Below are 16,993 nucleotides of genomic sequence, written 5' to 3' on the forward strand. Positions count from 1 at the left end.
AGCGGCCCTTTTGTCAAAATGGCTAGACAACATAGATGTTTATTAATCTCTTCTTTCATATGTTGTGTTAACTTGAGCACTTTTCCAATTGTTTGCCATTAAGTAACAGAGGATAAGGCTTACTGATTGACTGGACATTCTATATTTAACATTTGTTTTTCTCAGAATTGAAGCCGGGCTTTAAAATTGCCTTAATACTTTCATAATCATCTTGTCCCCATCGATTCCATGATGAAAAAGTATTTTCAGTGTTCCTACTTCTGTATTTCTTTTCACATGCTGTGTTCCCTGCTCTCCTGAAACTGATGGTGGCTATTTCAGTGATTGCAAAATTCCTTTCTTTAAAAATAAAAATGGAAATATGATCACTGAAATTACAAAATTGTGGGATATAAAACTCATAAGTAAATGCTAAATCTAAGGTCCCTCTTCTACACCAGTTTCAAACTATTTTGCCCGGCGATTAATGACAGAGGTAAGAAAGGACCTTTGTCATTACATGCAATTTCTTTGTCGTGACATGGGGTCCTTTTACAAATGTGGCTTAGATTAAGAGGCAATGCACAGTGAGGATGGTGGATCTTCCTGAGAACGCCATCCAAGTCCATTACAATTTGCAAAGATACTCAGGAAAGCACTGCAGACACGTGTGAGAAAGAAAGTCAGAGGGGTGAGCAGACCCAGTCCTGACAATGAGTTTTCTCAGACCTTGCTCATGGTACTAAGTTAAGACATTAAAAAATGTTCCTTAATCTATTTTGGTTAGTGAGATCTGCTATTAGTCCCCAGGTTTTTAGATCTTTGTACGAATTCAAGGAGAAACCTTTATGAATAGAGCACATTTCAAACAGGCTATAGAAGCGACAGGGAATATTTTCAATAAGACAAAGGAGCAGCCTGTGTACCTGTCCCCTTTTCTCAATGCACAAAAGGGCCTCAGTCAGACTCAACAATTCGGAAGCAATTCCTCTGCTATTTTGCCACGTCCTCTCAAATTCAGCCATTTACCAAGCAGACCACTCTGCAGGTAGTTCTTCAAACCTAAGCTCTTCATTAGCATGTTGAGGTATAACACAGTGGCTAAGACTTTACAGTCCTGTGTCACTTTGATAATAAAATTTGAACTTGTCCCTAGCATCTACTTAATATAAACATATGAATAGCAATAGTAATCATCTCTGTATAATTTGAGATGCTCCACAAATAAAGGTCTAAGATATCTTTGGTAAAATTCACTTTTTCATGCCCATGGCCTTTGAGGTGAACAAGTACTTCCTTCAGCATGTAAATGAGTTTCATGAAGTCATCAGTAATCAAGTTACTTTCCTGGCAAAACTGTTAGATGAGATAAATTTTGGTGGAAACATGAGAGTTGGCGGGGTAGAGAGTAGAAAGTGCGGCCTGAATTCTGCATGCGGGTCATTGTCTTTGAAGACCCTCTTGGTAGAGTCTGTGGTAAGGGAAGGGGGAAGGGGGCCACAGGGAGGTCTAGGGAGGTGTGATCAGACGACACTTTGGGTGCACTCTGGTCGGTGAGGAGGAAAGAAAGAGGGGTTTGACAGTTAGGAAAGAACCCAAACAAGTTATTTTGCTCAAAACCTGTCCCACAGCTTCTTGCCTTAGAATTGAGCCTGAGCCTTATCTTGCCCAGAATCCTCATAAGACATTCAGACGCTCTTAGGTGGACCTCGACATTCAGCCACTAAACACCTGCTTCACCCAGTCCCTGCTGGACACCGCCTGTCCTTCTCCACACACTCCCTGATTTCAAACAGTGTCTCCTTTGTTGACAGATCCACGATATCTCATGTTTCCTTCTCAGCTGCTGTCACCCCCAGAGCAGGCTGTGGCTTCCCCTATAGCTTTTGTTCCCTCTCTGTTTCCTCCCTCCCAGCCCTACCCTCCATCCCTGGTCCAACTTCTCAGTGACCATGGATTTTACCTCTTCCCTGATATAACCTTACAGTTTCTCCTTCTGAATCAATTTAGAAAGATTTGTGCCAGTTTATGGAATAGAGGGGGTTTCACCATAGGAAAGGGACTTATATTATCAACCAACTGAAGTAGATGCTGGGAAGCAGCAGAAATCCAGCCTGACAATATAACTCGTAACTTTATCTGGAGATCCTTGTTCCAGCCCCGTTTTCCGCTAAGTCATATGTATCACCTATGTAAATTCCGCCTCACCCCAAAGGATGCTGTGTTTTATAAAGAAGTAGAAGAAATCTGAAGTCTGGGATTCTGTTTCTCCATTTTCTGGATGTCAGGACAGCACCAAAATAATATGAGTTGTAATAGCCGATTGTTCTGGTTTAGAAATAGAATAACCTCATTATTAAGAAATAGCCTGAAATGATTTTTGGTATTGTAGAGGAATCATGCATGGGAGGGAGACTCCAGTTCCAGATCTGTCCTCTTCATCGCGAGTGGCTGATGTGCGTAACATTTCTCTTAACCTCCGTGTCTTCCCTGGTGACCCGGGGTTACCGAGGTTACTGAGTTATCGTGAGGTTTGAACGAGATAGGGGTGGGCAGCCGTCTTTCACCGTGCTGGGCTCACAGCAGTTATTCAGTAATTATCTCCTGAATCTGGATCCCATGAGCACTGTTGCCCCTTCTGTAAAATATCAGAGCACATGCTTTAACGTTCTCAGAGAGCTTCCCAGTTGCATGACAGCAGGGCAGACAACACGTGGTTCCCAGTAAGTATGGATGTCACCGCTGTTTCCTACCATTAAGCCACCTGGGCCACTTCTCTGTCCTTTCACCACTTCCCCCAAACCCCAGGGGCCGGGTCATTTTCTTTTCTCTTTCACAACTGTTACCAAATGGAAAATCCCCTAGTCCTTGTTCTCAACACACACACACACACACACACACACACACACACACTCTTACGTACATGATACATACACTTCCAGCTCACGTTAAGAATTTTTTTGCTATTTAATCTGAGAAACCAACCTAAAGGAAACACGAGTGACAAGCTCGGCAAAGTTAACAGGTTAAAGAAATTCACAAGGCGCTTATCATACTTATTCTTTGTCTTAACTGGTATGTACCTGCTATACTGAGACAGCTCTTAAGGTTTCTCTTGTTCTTATCTTGAAAATCAGCCTGCCCGTCCCTGTCTTGGTTGGATGTCAGCCCCCGATGCTCAGAGTTTACCTTGAGTGGGACCCGGCTTCATGCAGAGGCTGGATATCATGAGATCTTAACATCTCTCTAAGAGACCACAGTTCAATTTCCCCTGGTTGTGTAAGGACAGGACTTCCCCAGTGGTCTCTAAAACCCTCCAGTGGAGAATCAGTGACTGATTGTTTTCATTCTTCTTTTTTTTTTCTTTTTTCATTTTCTAAAAAGTGAGCTTCTATATGTGCTAGAGCTACCCACCTTCAGGAATCAGTGAAGAGCCCCACCCTTGTGGGATTGGCATTTGAGAGCTGGGCATCGATAAAGAAAAGGAGATGATTACCCAGACTGTGGCGTAAACACCAAGAAGAAAAGCAAAATGAAGTACGAAGTTGGAGTGTCTGGAACCAGAGGCGATGGTGCCATTTCACAAGGGCAATGGGAGAAAGCTGGGTCCGGGACCCGACATGGGAGCTGAGAGATGCTCTTCAGTTCTCCTGGCTCTTGCCGTAGGTAAAAATGCTCTCAGCTCACGCCTTGTTGCCCTATTTTAGTTTGTTTGAGGCGCTCTCACTGTAAGGCTCTCACTAATGATAGGTGCAAATGCTCTCAGCTCACGCCTTGTTGCCCTATTTTAGTTTGTTTGAGGCGCTCTCACTGTAAGGCTCTCACTATTGATAGGTGCAGTTTGGCTGCTGCATCTTTTGTGCTCAGCTAATCTTAAGGCTTGGTTCTCATAAGAACCTATCATTACAGGAACTCATCTGCATTTTATCACTGGATTCAAGCTTTCCTGATCAGTTAAGAACCTGGTTTTACCTGGTTTACCTAACAGCCTGCTAACCCATCTCTTACCACTTTCATCCCGGGTGATTATTCTGAAATGTAAATATCCTTCTCCTGTTACCACGGGGCACAGTCCAAGTTCCACAATATGGTCCTCCAGTAGCACAGTTAAAAGGCAGGAAAATGGAGATCAAAGATTTGGATTCTAGTTATGGTTCTACCACATCTTAGTTGTATGATATCTGCATCTTAACCAATATCTTGAAGCCACATTGTGTTTATTTAAAACATAAGGACAATAGCTGACTTATTTCAAAATGTTTTTGTAAGGAATGAACGGCATAATATAAAAGGCTACAATGACTAGCACCTTGGAATCTGTCCTTATAATCTTCCATTAACCCTTAACTTGAACGAATATTTCTCCTCTGTTTCTTGCAATGGCTTATAATACCGGGTCCTTATGGAGTCTGGGAGAGATGGATGTCTGAATTACAACCTGAACGATGAGGACAAGTCTAAGAGGAAAGAGAAAACAAGGTACCCAGGCAGAAGAACAGCCTTTGCAGAGGCTCCATGACTCAGAGATGCATAGGGCATGCTTTCCAAAGGGCTGAATATGAAGCAGGGGATGGAGTGGTGGTAGGGTCGGGGATTTGAAGCTGGGAAGAGAGATAGAGACAGAGCATAAATGACCTACTAGATAGAATTAAAGATTTGGGTCTTTCTCCCAAGAGCAGTGGAAGTGATTGAAGTATCTTAACCAAGGGCACAGCATGATAAGACTTGCATTTTAAAAAGATCTCTCTGGCTGTGCCATGGAAAATTGGTTGGAGAAATTTAAAAGCAGACATGGGAAGGTAAGGCAGAAAGGTATTTCAGTAACTGGATAATAAGATATGGTGGTGGCTGAGAATAGGACGATGCCAGTTGAGATGGCAGAAGCCACTTCTCACTACAGCCTTTCCTCACCCTACACCTGGACGAGGGTCACGGGAACTTGGACTGACCAATCAGAACTTCACAAACAAGACTTTGATGCCTGAGGAAGCAACAGAAGCATGCTGAATCCTATTATTCCAGGCAACTACCAAGAGTCAAGAGGCCAGTGGTGTGACGGTGCACATCTCAATCACCCAGAGAAAGACACAAGCCGCGGCTTCCAGGGAGACAGTCCCTGAGGTTAGATTTTCATTTGGCCTCTTGATTTTGCTCAAATCAGGGTCTTTCTCTTCATACTTCCCTTGATGCTGTAAGCTACCTGATATCTTTTCAATAATATTTTCTTCTGCTTGTATTAACAAGGGATAGCTTTTGTTTCTTGAAACAGAAAGCACTCAGTTACAATTCAGTTTAATTTACATTTTAAAAGTATCTCTTATATGCAAGAGTGCTGGTCTCTCACTCTCCTTTACTCCCATTATGTACAGGAGCAGCAAGTCCTGTTGGCTCACCTTCAAAGCAGATCTTAAAACTACTCACTTCTCATCATTGTCAAAACCACCATGTCTTTAATGGACCAGGTCTTCAATGGACCACAGCAACAGCTTCCTAAGAGACCTCCTCTTTCTGCCCTTACTGTACTTGGATCTACTCTTTTTAAAAATAAAATCAAAACATGTCACTCTAAAAATGTCATGAAGAACCTAAGGGTAAGACAGGAATAAAGACACAGACCTACTAGAGAATGGACTTGAGGATATGGGGAGGGGGAAGGGTAAGCTGTGACAAAGTGAGAGAGTGGCATGGACATATATACACTACCAAATGTAAAATAGATAGCTAGTGGGAAGCAGCTGTATATAGCACAGGAAGACCAACTCAGTACTTTGTGACCACCTAGAGGGGTGGGATAGGGAGGGTGGGAGGGAGGGAGATGCAAGTGGGAAGAGATATGGGAACATATGTATATGTATAACTGATTCACTTTGTTATAAAGCAAAAACTAACACACCATTGTAAAGCAATTATACTCCAATAAAGATGTAAAAAATAAATAAATAAAATAAAGAATTAACACCCCCCCAAAAAACTGTCACGCCTCTACTTAAAACCATCCAGTGTCTTCCCATTGCAATTAGAGTAATTTGCATAATTGGTATTGTATACAGATTGTATATATCTGACTTCTGCCCATCTCTGAAAATTATCTCCCAGTCTTCTCACCGTTCACTCTCTCTCCTCATCAAATCTCCCTTTTTCACTAACGCAAGGGGCAGAAAACTACAGTCCATGGGGCACGTCCAGCTCTTTGGTTGTTCTGTAAATAAACTTTTACTGAAACACATTCAGACCATTGCTTATTCATGGTCTATGGCTACTTACTGTCACGTTACCCCTGTAGACCCGGGTAGCTGCAACAGAGACCATGTGCTCCACAAAGCTGACAATATTTACTATCTGGCATTCTACAGAAAAAGTTTGCTAAGCTCTACTCTAACAAGTAAGGGTGTTCCTGCCCCAGGGCCTTTGCACTTCCTTTTCTGCCTGTGTGGCTTCTTATCACCACTGATGTCCATAAGGCCACCTTTCCAGAGAGGGCTTGTCTGATGAGGATATAAACTAAAACCCGCCCCCATACTGTTATTTTCTGTCTTGTTAACGTGATTTATTTATTTCAAAATGCTTACCTCTAACTGATGGGTTTGTTTGTTTGTTGGCTGGGTTGCCCCATGGAATAGATTGTAAATTCCTTGAGAAAAGCTCTCCTCGTCCTATTTACCACTGTATCCCCAGCAGCTAGAGAGATAAGCAGCATGTGGACCCTCACTAATTAGACTTTGAAGGAGTGAACTAACAAATAATTGAATAAGACCAATTGAACAGCGCAATATCCTCAAGGAGATTTCAGTCCTAGCAAGAGAATCATCATTCCTAGGGGCTTCCCTGGTGGCGCAGTGGTTGGGAGTCCACCTGCCAAAGCAGGGGACATGGGTTCGTGCCCCGGTCTGGGAAGATCCCACATGCCGTGGAGCGGCTGGGCCTGTGAGCCATGGCTGCTGAGCCTGCGCGTCCAGAGCCTGTGCTCCGCAATGGGAGAGGCCACAGCAGTGAGAGGCCCACGTACCGCAAAAAAAAAAAAAAAAAAATCATCATTCCTAGATCCATAAAACCATCAACCCGGCCAGTTCTCCAGACACCAGCTCTCAACTGCTTCCATTTACCTTGCCTCTCCCCTGTCCTAGCTGCCAGTTCATACATAGTTAAAAAAAAAAAAAAAAAAAGTCTTTCTATCCACTTTTGCTTAGCAGCTTCCCTAGAACTGACAATTTTTTAGTATGGTAACTATGTGTAACTATGCTGCAGAACTCTCTGGAAATCTGGAGTTGAAAAAAAAATGCCTGGCACTAAAAAGTGTTTAATAAAATGTTAAAATGATGATTGAATTATTAGAAATGTGGTTCTCCTAACAGGAATGCATGTTCTTATACTGCCATTTCAAATATAAAATATTACATTATATTATATATATATATATATATATATAAATATATATATATATATATATATATATATATATATATATATATATAATTTGAACTATTTCTGGAGGTGAGTTGGGTACATGTGGCAAAAGTCTATGAATCTGGTTCGGCTTCTGATCTAGCAATTCCGCTTGTAGAAATGTATCCTAAAGAAACGATCATGAATGAGCAGAGAGACTTGGCTAATTTGTAGGGCTATTTGTAGTAGCAAGTTTTGGCTATGGTTTAGCCATCTAATAAATGTGGGATTGTTTCATAGGTAATGGTACAACCATATCATTACTCATTATATTTAATGTAGCCATTAAATGCGATAGAGTAGAGGAATGACAGAAAAAATAGAAAACATATTGTTTGGTGGAAAAAATGAAAGAGGACTATAAAACAGCTTGTACAATATAATTTTTTAAGTTTAAATACATTTAAACAGGGAGAAAAGACAGAATGATAGAAACAAAATGTGAATTGTGGCCCTCTCTGGTATGATCGTTTTTTTTTCTCCCCCCTTTTCTTCTATTTGTCTACTTACAATTTCAAAAATTTTCCAATGAACATGCATTACTTTTGCAAAGAAGAAAAAAACAGGTATTTTCAGCTGGTACTTTGAAGTGTACTGATTCTGAGGCTCCATAAAGGGGGAGCAAACCAATGGCTATCTAAAAGCATTTATTAGAGTGTTTAAAAGGCAACTATAAATAGCCCAGAGAAGCAGACAGTCTTAGAGACATTTAAAGTCAGACACTGATGCTGTAATTTTTGCTGGAACAATTCACAGAAACAAATATAGTGACATTTAATTCATCTAAGTAAAACCAGATCTCATTTAAAACAAGGAAGTGGGGGAAGAGGGAGCTGGGTCAGAGTTGGCCGCTGGAGACCAATTGGAGAAATCATGAAAGCAGCTGGTCACAATTCAGGGCTACATAAAGCATAGTTCAAACTCAACAAGCATCGAATGCGGTTCTTCTCCCTCAGTGCCCTCTTGTCTCCCTTCCCCATTCCAAAACCTATTAAACTGCTAATGCCTTTGCTTCTTGGCTTGGTATACCAAAGTCTGTTTTAAGAATCTTTTATCCTAATATTTGCAATCCCTTTGGAAAGAAAATATTAAAAATTGTGTTATTTTGCAACTTGACTACTTTAAGGTCTATGTTAAAGGACTTTTAAGACACAAGGAAACGATCTTTAGAAATGGATGAATTTGAAGAAGGCAATTAGATATTTATGATGTAGATTTGCCTAAAGAGCTGGCCCTAGCCAATTCTTCATAATTCTTATTCATGAACTCCGAAACCTCATTCAGATACCCCTGAAAGCAGTAGAGTGTTTTTTAAAAGTGCAGTCTACTACAACCTGCTTCTGAGATCCTAGGGGAACACGTTATACCTCCAGATCTTTGGATCCCACCCCAACCATTTTGATTTATTCCCCTGCCCAACTCCCCTGTTGATTCTCATATATCCTCAAGATGGAGATCCACCATGTTAAAGCTTCAAGAATGGAGAAGATGGGTTCTAGCAGACATGAAATTGAGTTCAGAGGCTTGCTCGATCACTAGTAAGACTGTGCCCCCTGCATGTTAGTCTCTGAGCCTCTGCTAGCCCTTATGAAAAAAATGTAGGTCATAGGTTGCTAGGACGAGTAAATGAGCTATGCTCCCAAAGCTCCTTCCACAGTCTTTGGTATCTAATGAGTAGTTAACTGCAATACTTGTAGCGGTGACTACAGTCCGTTCAAGTATAGATCCCAATGAGGAGAGAGAAAGAGTGGGGGAAAGAGGTTGAGGGTTATCTACCATTTTATTTTTCCTCTAAGAATCATGAGGCTGGCAATTTCCAGACTTGTTTTCAAGTCTCCTTCTAGGACCTAACTGCCTTGATATAACCTTCAAAGAGCCATGACAGAGCTGCCAGAAGGACCACAAGTATCACTAAGAATAGATATTATTGTGTACTAGTCATCCACTTTGATTTCTAAGTGCAAGATTACCTACAACTGGCCTTGAATAGCTCCTGTGTACTTTGGTTTGGGAGCTGCTTGGGTTGAACTGTTCATTCCAGAACATATATTTTATGGAAAGTGTATATGCTGTCATGTTTGACCTTCTCCAAGTTTGATATGTATAGTATTCCAACAGAAAACCAAGTCCTATCTCTCTACGGTTATTTTCCTATTTTGTGAGAACCGCCTGCAAATTGTCCTTTTGGCAATTACAGAGAGTCTATTTATTAGTCTGTTCAATCTTCTGGGCATCTTTGATCTCACAGATGTAATTTGCTCATAGATCAGGAACTCCTGGGATAATGTCTACTACTTCTTTGACCTTTAAATGATTGAATTTCTGTTTTAAGCTGTCAAAATGAAAACCCAGGTCGTCTTTATTGGGGAGGAAAATAAAGCGGCTGTTATTGGCTATTATCTCCATTCCCATTTTCCCTCGTTGATACAGATAAATTGAGAAGGTCTTAAAATACAAGACAAATGATGTCCCTAGGAAGATCCAGATAGACAGCCTACTGATACAATACTTTAAGCAGTGGGTTGCCTATCACATGAGATTAGCTTTCTATTAGACTGAGCCTTTTCAAGGGTACTTGGCAAAGAAGCATTGCCTCTTACTACAGATAACAGAAGATTTAGGTAGCTGACAGAAATTAGTGTGTTAGATAGACACTTGGATTTCCATGCATTTCATTTTCTATACCTTCTCCACTGGTTGTACTTCAGTTTCCGCTAGAGTACTAGAGAAGAAGAATAAATCACCCTACCTAAGTTGGAAGGTTAGATATCATTACCTGTGAATGCCTATACAAACAGAGGTGACCCAGGTTAGCAAGACGTCTCTTAAAAAGAGAAGTGGTTCTGTTCCCAGCATTTCTTAGGCTGGAATATTCATTGGGATGAACACTGCGGAGTTGAGTTTGAGGCAGACGGGGGCACTTTTCCCTCACTTCTCCTGCTAAGATGTTTAGACGTGCGCTGTAAAAGACTCTATCATACCAATGCCTGTAATGAGCTGGAAAAGATCATGGAAACAGCCTCAGTGTATTCTTCAATTCAGTCGACTTTTAACTGTACCTGAGGCATTGGGGGACTATTCCCGAGGATGATGAGGACAGTTACTGCCCTTGAGATGCTCAGTCTTGCCAAGTACACCACATTCGCTCTGTCAAGACAGGCCACTGAGAGTAGAGGCTTCTCTGGTGGAAGAATATCAAAGTGACATCACATAGTGGACCCAAAAGAAAGGTAGTTAGGTTTGAGACTTTTCCCAGCATTTAAGGTGCAAAGGTACCTCCCCAGCATTCTGCTTTTGTGGTTAATTCTTGATTTTCTAGGCTGAGGAAGGAAAACGGTGGCATAGATAAGCCACAGAAGGAAAGAAGTGAGAAATCGATTTGCATTTGGCTTGGAATAAATCACAGGCTCTGAAAAGAATGCCCCATTTCTGTACATGGCTGGCTTTTAAAATGACCTGAAGTCAAGCTATCAGACAGGCAGGATGCAATCAAGGGGAACATTCTGGGTAGTTGAGCAAAAGGCAGTTTAGGAATTTTCATTTTTAATTCCTTGGGCTAATTCATCCAGCAGATAATCTGCCTATGGAAATTTGAGTGGTGTTTGGCTTGAACAAACAGATGTCCCACATCCAAATCAAAATGCGTTCTTAGCCAAGAATGTACACAGCATAGCGACATGGAGAAAGATTTCCAATATATTTTGAACATTCAACAATTTTTAGCTACTGATTTTATTAAAAATCATTCATAACAATTGTAACTGTAGCCAGCATGGCCTCCTTTTATTTGAGGCTGGTTGGAGGAGGGTAGGTAGAGGAAGGTTTTCTCTGCTAATAAAATAACTTTTGGCTTCAACTTAATCAAAATGCCAGCTTGCACCCAAGTAAGGTAGATAACATTTATGAAAACTTCATTCTATTGATGAGCGTTGGCAGTCCTGCAGAAGTTTAATTATCTTAACAGAAAGAATATGCTGTGAATGAAAACAGCTTTTTCCACGCGTAGAGTTTAGGGCCAGGGGAAGAAATGCTGGCTTTTTAACTGAGAAATGTAAATATCATTGACAGTTTGAACTCCCAAATCTCATGCAAATCTCCTGTAGAAAGAGAGATTGGATGCCCTCATTGAAAAAAATTAGAAGCCAGTCCTCAAAGACAGATGTTCAAACGCTTGTGAATACACCCATGCCAGCTTCCACATCCACAGACAGTCAAGAGAGGAGACACAACAGTATAAGGAGATATTTGTTCTGTTAATCGTTCGGATTTGATTACATGACGCCAAAATCTTGTGAACTTCACTCCCCAGCACCATCAACCAAGAGCTTCCATTTGCTTCTTGGGTTCTCAGTCCATGGTTGCCTTGGCATGGGAACACAATATCTATGCCTGTGCCATCAAGCAAAGCTGGTGTCCACCTCCTGTCCCCTTCAGGGCTGTTCAGGACCTCCATCCTTGTCATTTGAATCAAAGAACGCTCTTTGTAATGAAGCAACATGTAAGGATTTTGGACCTTATCCATCTGTAGGATGTATTTCCCGGCCGGCTCCTTTTGCCAAGGAAACTCTACTGTCAGTTCAACAGAACAGCCCTAATCAAAATCTCGATTATCTAAAAAGTGATGGCTCAGTGGTCAGAAAGTACCAAGTAGTTCAGAATGATGCAGCCTGGGAGGTCCAGCCCACAGGCAATCTGTGATGCTCATCAAGGCATCTCTCTGTGCTCCCAGCCCACACCTGCCCCTCCGTCAAGCTGGGTCTCTTCTCTCAGTGCCTGAGTTCTGTGTCACTCTCCCCTAATTTTAGCAACAAACCTGAAATGCTTGTTTTCTTTTACCATTTTTTTTTTTTTTGCTTTGCAAATTAACAAACTAAAACCTAGAGAAAAGAAGTTGTTCGCTATCTATCACAGAGGTGGAAAGTGAGAGAACCAGGATTGCAATCCAGGTCTCTATAACTAGATTCTAGATGGTGCATAAAAGTTAATGTCATCCTCTTGGATGTACATATCTTTTGTGGATAAGGCTTGAAACAGGTTTTCTAGAATTAAGGAGATTGTATGCTATTCCCGTAACTTTAAATATGCAGGTTGTGGGAAAATATCTCAGCATCTGTGGTTGCTTTCAAGTTTTCCTGAGATAGTCTACCCACTCTACTGATAAGATAAGATCGGCCCATGATGTGCACACCAGTATCCACAAGCCCCAGTGACTGTCAACCAGCAAAACCACTGGATTGAACCACTCAGAACCTGGAGGGTCAGCAAAGAAAGAGGCCAGAGGAAGCCCAGGCCTGGGGTGGGAGTGGGGTGATGCTATCAAAGAGAGCGAATTGGGCGATGCCTATTCATGGAGCCGAATGTTTCCAGTTGTGAGATTACACGGCCCATGGGTGGGTTGCAGGGAAGGTCTGTTGCCTTTGGACGCCCTTTGGAATTAAGCCAAAGTGTTTGAATACAAAGGGAAAAACAATCCAGTGTGGATGATGTCACAGAGCATCCTGAGGAAAGCAGCAAAAGGATAAAGCTTCCTACTGCTTGGATCCAAAGAACACAGACTTATTTTGGCATTAATTTTTTCTGCAGCCAGAAGCTTGATTCTTATGGAAGGATTAGCCCTAATCGTAAACAGCCAGTACTGAAGAGGATGTGTGTGTGTGTATGTGTGTGTGTGGTTCCTGATCATTAAATTAGAGAATTAACATTCCCAGCCCTCCTCCACATGTTTTAGGTAGTTTATGAATCCCTGTAACCAGGCAAAGGCCATTTCCCCTGAGGTTCATAGGACATTGGCTTGCTCTCCTCAAGGACACTAAAACCGTGATCAGAAATCTGCCATGTCATACAAGAGTGGTGGTTAGTAAATACAGAAAAACTCAGGGTAGAGAAGAGGGACCCAAAACTGAAAGGGCTTTAGGTCAGTGGCAGGCTAGTATCAGTAAAGTAAAGAGAGATTCATTTTACTGAATTTCTTAGGTGACAAAAGAGGGTCTGTTTGTCAGCTCAAGCCATAGATGAAAGAATACCTATGCACTGTAAGGTTTTAAAATTTTCTGTCTATTATGATGCTTTGACATCCTAAGGAAAGGAAAACAAAAACAAAGACATATTCTGGCTGGAGAGAGACTGCCCTTCTCAGGGCTAGTCCGTCCTTAGAGATAGAAAAAGACCCAGCCTGGAGCATGCTTTAGATACACAAACTAAGTCATCCAGGGCCACATCTCCTCCAGTTGGCTGTACAGCCAAGAAGGCCATATTCTTCTGCCTTCATCATCCGAGGGCCAGGTATCAAGCAACTAAGAACAACCCTTATCACCCAGAGTTCTCCAGAATCATTCAAACTAGCCACAGCTAAGCTATTCATCCTGCCCTGCTTTGACTTTCTCACGCAAACCCTGATAGAAGCCAGCTGTGACTTGACCTCCCCTTTGCTGCTGTCTTCTGCCTCTGGACCCCCGGCCATGTCTTTCCCACGTGGTCCTGTGCCACATCTCCTGTCTCAAGGACGTTTGAGTATAATACACTTGATTTTTTTCTGAGCCTTGATGCTGTCTGCTGTCTGCTGTCATGGCCACACCTGACTGACTATCTCATAAAAGAATACAAAGCAACCCAAGGTTGGGATGAGAAAAAACACATTGCTATCTGCATTGCAAAAGAAACACCCCAAGGGTGATGAACATATTGTCATTACAATTCAGAATTTTTTAGGTGGAAGGGAGCGCCTTCTTCCACTTCAGAGGGGCACCTTGGAACACTGTAGCTGGAGGACCGCCAGGTTCTGAGCCTTGCAGCCTCGGGAGATCATTTCTAAGGCTGATCCAGCAGCTGGCTGTGGAACACGGCTGGCTGTGCTCACGGCTTCTTGCTCTGCAGCCTGTGGGCCAGGGGAGCTGACTGGGTCACCCCAATGGCTGGGACCATGCATTTAGGGAGAATCTGGTAACGCCTTTCTAGGTGCCAAATTTGATGTGTGTGGACTGATAGGCAATAGAACGGCCAGACCCCTAAGGTCAGAGGCCAAGGATTTCGGGTTGCCCACTGGAGAGGGGTGCTGGCTGTGCCTTGGAAGCAGGTCCACCTATGATTGTGGAAGGACAGGAATTAAGTTGAGCTGACGGAGGACAGTATGGGGAGAAAAGACTCCTAGGGTTTTTGTGAATTAGTGTAACAGCCACGTAGTGAGAGGCCGAGGGCCGAGAAGGAAGGGGAAACACAGAGGTGGGGAGCTCAAGAGAGGTGAGTGCGGGCAGCAGGTAGACACCCGGGCAGGAGAGCGACCACAGCAAAGAGGTGTGGGCAAAAATAACTGAGCCTGTGTGTGGAGCTGGGCTGTAGGATTATCGGGAATCCAGACGCAGGGAGGATAAGGGCTGTATATGCTCCTCAGCCTGAAAAGAAACATTTCTAAGGTACCAGCACTTCACATCCATGAATTTGTTTAATTTTCCCCCCAATCCTGAGAACTAGGTATCAATATCATCACCATTTTAAGGATGAAGAATTTTTTTTTTTTTTTTTGGCGGTACGCGGGCCTCTCACTGCTGTGGCCTCTCCCGTTGTGGAGCACAGGCTCTGGACGCGCAGGCTCAGCAGCCATGGATCATGGGCCCAGCCGCTCTGCAGCATGTGGGATCTTCCCGGACTGGGGCACGAACCCGTGTCCCCTGCATCGGCAGGCGGACTCTCAACCACTGCGCCACCAGGGAAGCCCAGAATTTTTTAAAATTTATTTTATTGGAGTAGAGTTGAGTTACAGTGTTGTGTTAGTTTCAGGTGTGCAGCAAAGTCAATCAGTTGTACATATACACGTATCCACTCTTTTTTAGATACTTTTCCCACATAGGTCATTACAGAGTATTGAGTAGAGTTTCCTGTGCTATATGGTAGGTCCTTATTAGTCATCTATTTTAAATATAGTAGTGTGTATACGGGAGGGATAAATTGAGAGATTGGGATATATATATATATATATATTTTTTTATATTCTTTTCCATTATGGTTTATCACAGGATGTTGAATATAGTTCCCTGTGCTCTACAGTAGGACCTTGTTGTTTATCCATGCCGTATATAATAGTTTGCAAGGGATGAAGAATTAAAGCTTAACTAGTTTGGTAGATTTATCTGGGGTCACACAGATAGTAAACAGTTGGGGGGAAAAGGACTACAAGAAATTCATGTCCTTCCATAGCTAAAGTTTTAACAATTAATGAGGAGAGGACCTGCTGGAAACAGAATCAGTGTGTAAGTGGTTTTCTGTTGTTGTTGTTGTTAAGGACCTAGAATATCCAAAGTGAACTTGAGAAACATAAACTTGGAAGTCTTATGTTATGCTACATAATTTCAAGATTAACTATAACATATGGTGATCAAATAATTACTTTACTGGCACAAAGATCAATAAATGGGTTAAATTAACAGAAAAGAGAGCTAAGAAATTGATATATACTTATATGTCTATTTTATTTTTTTCGACAAACACATGAAAACAATCCAATAGGAGAAAAAATAGTCAACAAATGGTGTTGGAAAAACTTGATATCCTTAGAGAAAACAATATACCTAGACCCCTACCTTATACTAAACACAAATATTAATTTGAGATCTATTACAGACTTAAATATAAATAGAAAAACTACACAGCTTTTAGAGAAAAATATAGGAGAAAATCTTTGTGAGTTGGGTGTAAGCAAAGGGTTCTTAGGACACAGGACTCAAAACCACGAAACACAAAACATGATAGTTAGATTTCCCCCAAACTAAAGATTTCTCCTCATTAAAATTGGACCTGATCTCAGCCAAAAAAAAAAAAAAAGAAAAGAAAAGAGGAATCCCAGTCACTAGGGCCGGGGCACAAGTTCAGAGCAGCACTCATGGCAGGAGGTTCTGGCTGAGTCCTTTGGGATGTGTTTTAGAGCCACTCAGGTGCCCTAAGGATTGACCCATCTCAGCACTGGCAGCAGAGGGGCGTGTATGTGGGGTACAGTCCCCTAAGCCCTAGGGACTGGGAAAATTCACAGCAGGGAAATCTAGGCAGATGATTCCACTAAACGCTGATCAATCTTAAGCTCAGAAGGCCAGCGAAGAGGAGCAGTGAAGCCGATGGGGGGGGGGGTGGCCACTGAGCTGAAAAAAATCTAACTTTCCCAGAAAAGCAAGGCCAAGAGTCAACACAAATAGTTTTTCATCCACACACAACTCCCCATGAAAGTAATAAAAGTTTGTTTAATTGGAGAGATTCCATATCTGAAGTATAATGTTCACTTCTGGATATTTTGCTTTTTGGGAGAAGTTACTATAATAGTGAAAACTAAGGAAAGAACTGAAGGAGGAGATATTCAAGAAAGTATCCATTCATGTATTCAAAACCCTACTGAGCACCAACGATAGTCCCTAAACTTGAACTAGATGTGCTGAGATAATGAAAACATGACCCTGCTCAAGTAGTTCAAACTCAGACATGCAGAGAGGGGACATCTAAATCTGTGCAGTAGAGAAAGGGACCCTGCTGGGTGATGCTACAGAAGTTTGAACCAGGATCTGTGTATGGAGTTTACAGGGAAGTAGAGTCA

Source organism: Mesoplodon densirostris, chromosome 18 (assembly GCF_025265405.1).
Source record: "Mesoplodon densirostris isolate mMesDen1 chromosome 18, mMesDen1 primary haplotype, whole genome shotgun sequence".
NCBI classification, from domain to species: Eukaryota; Metazoa; Chordata; class Mammalia; order Artiodactyla; family Ziphiidae; genus Mesoplodon; species Mesoplodon densirostris.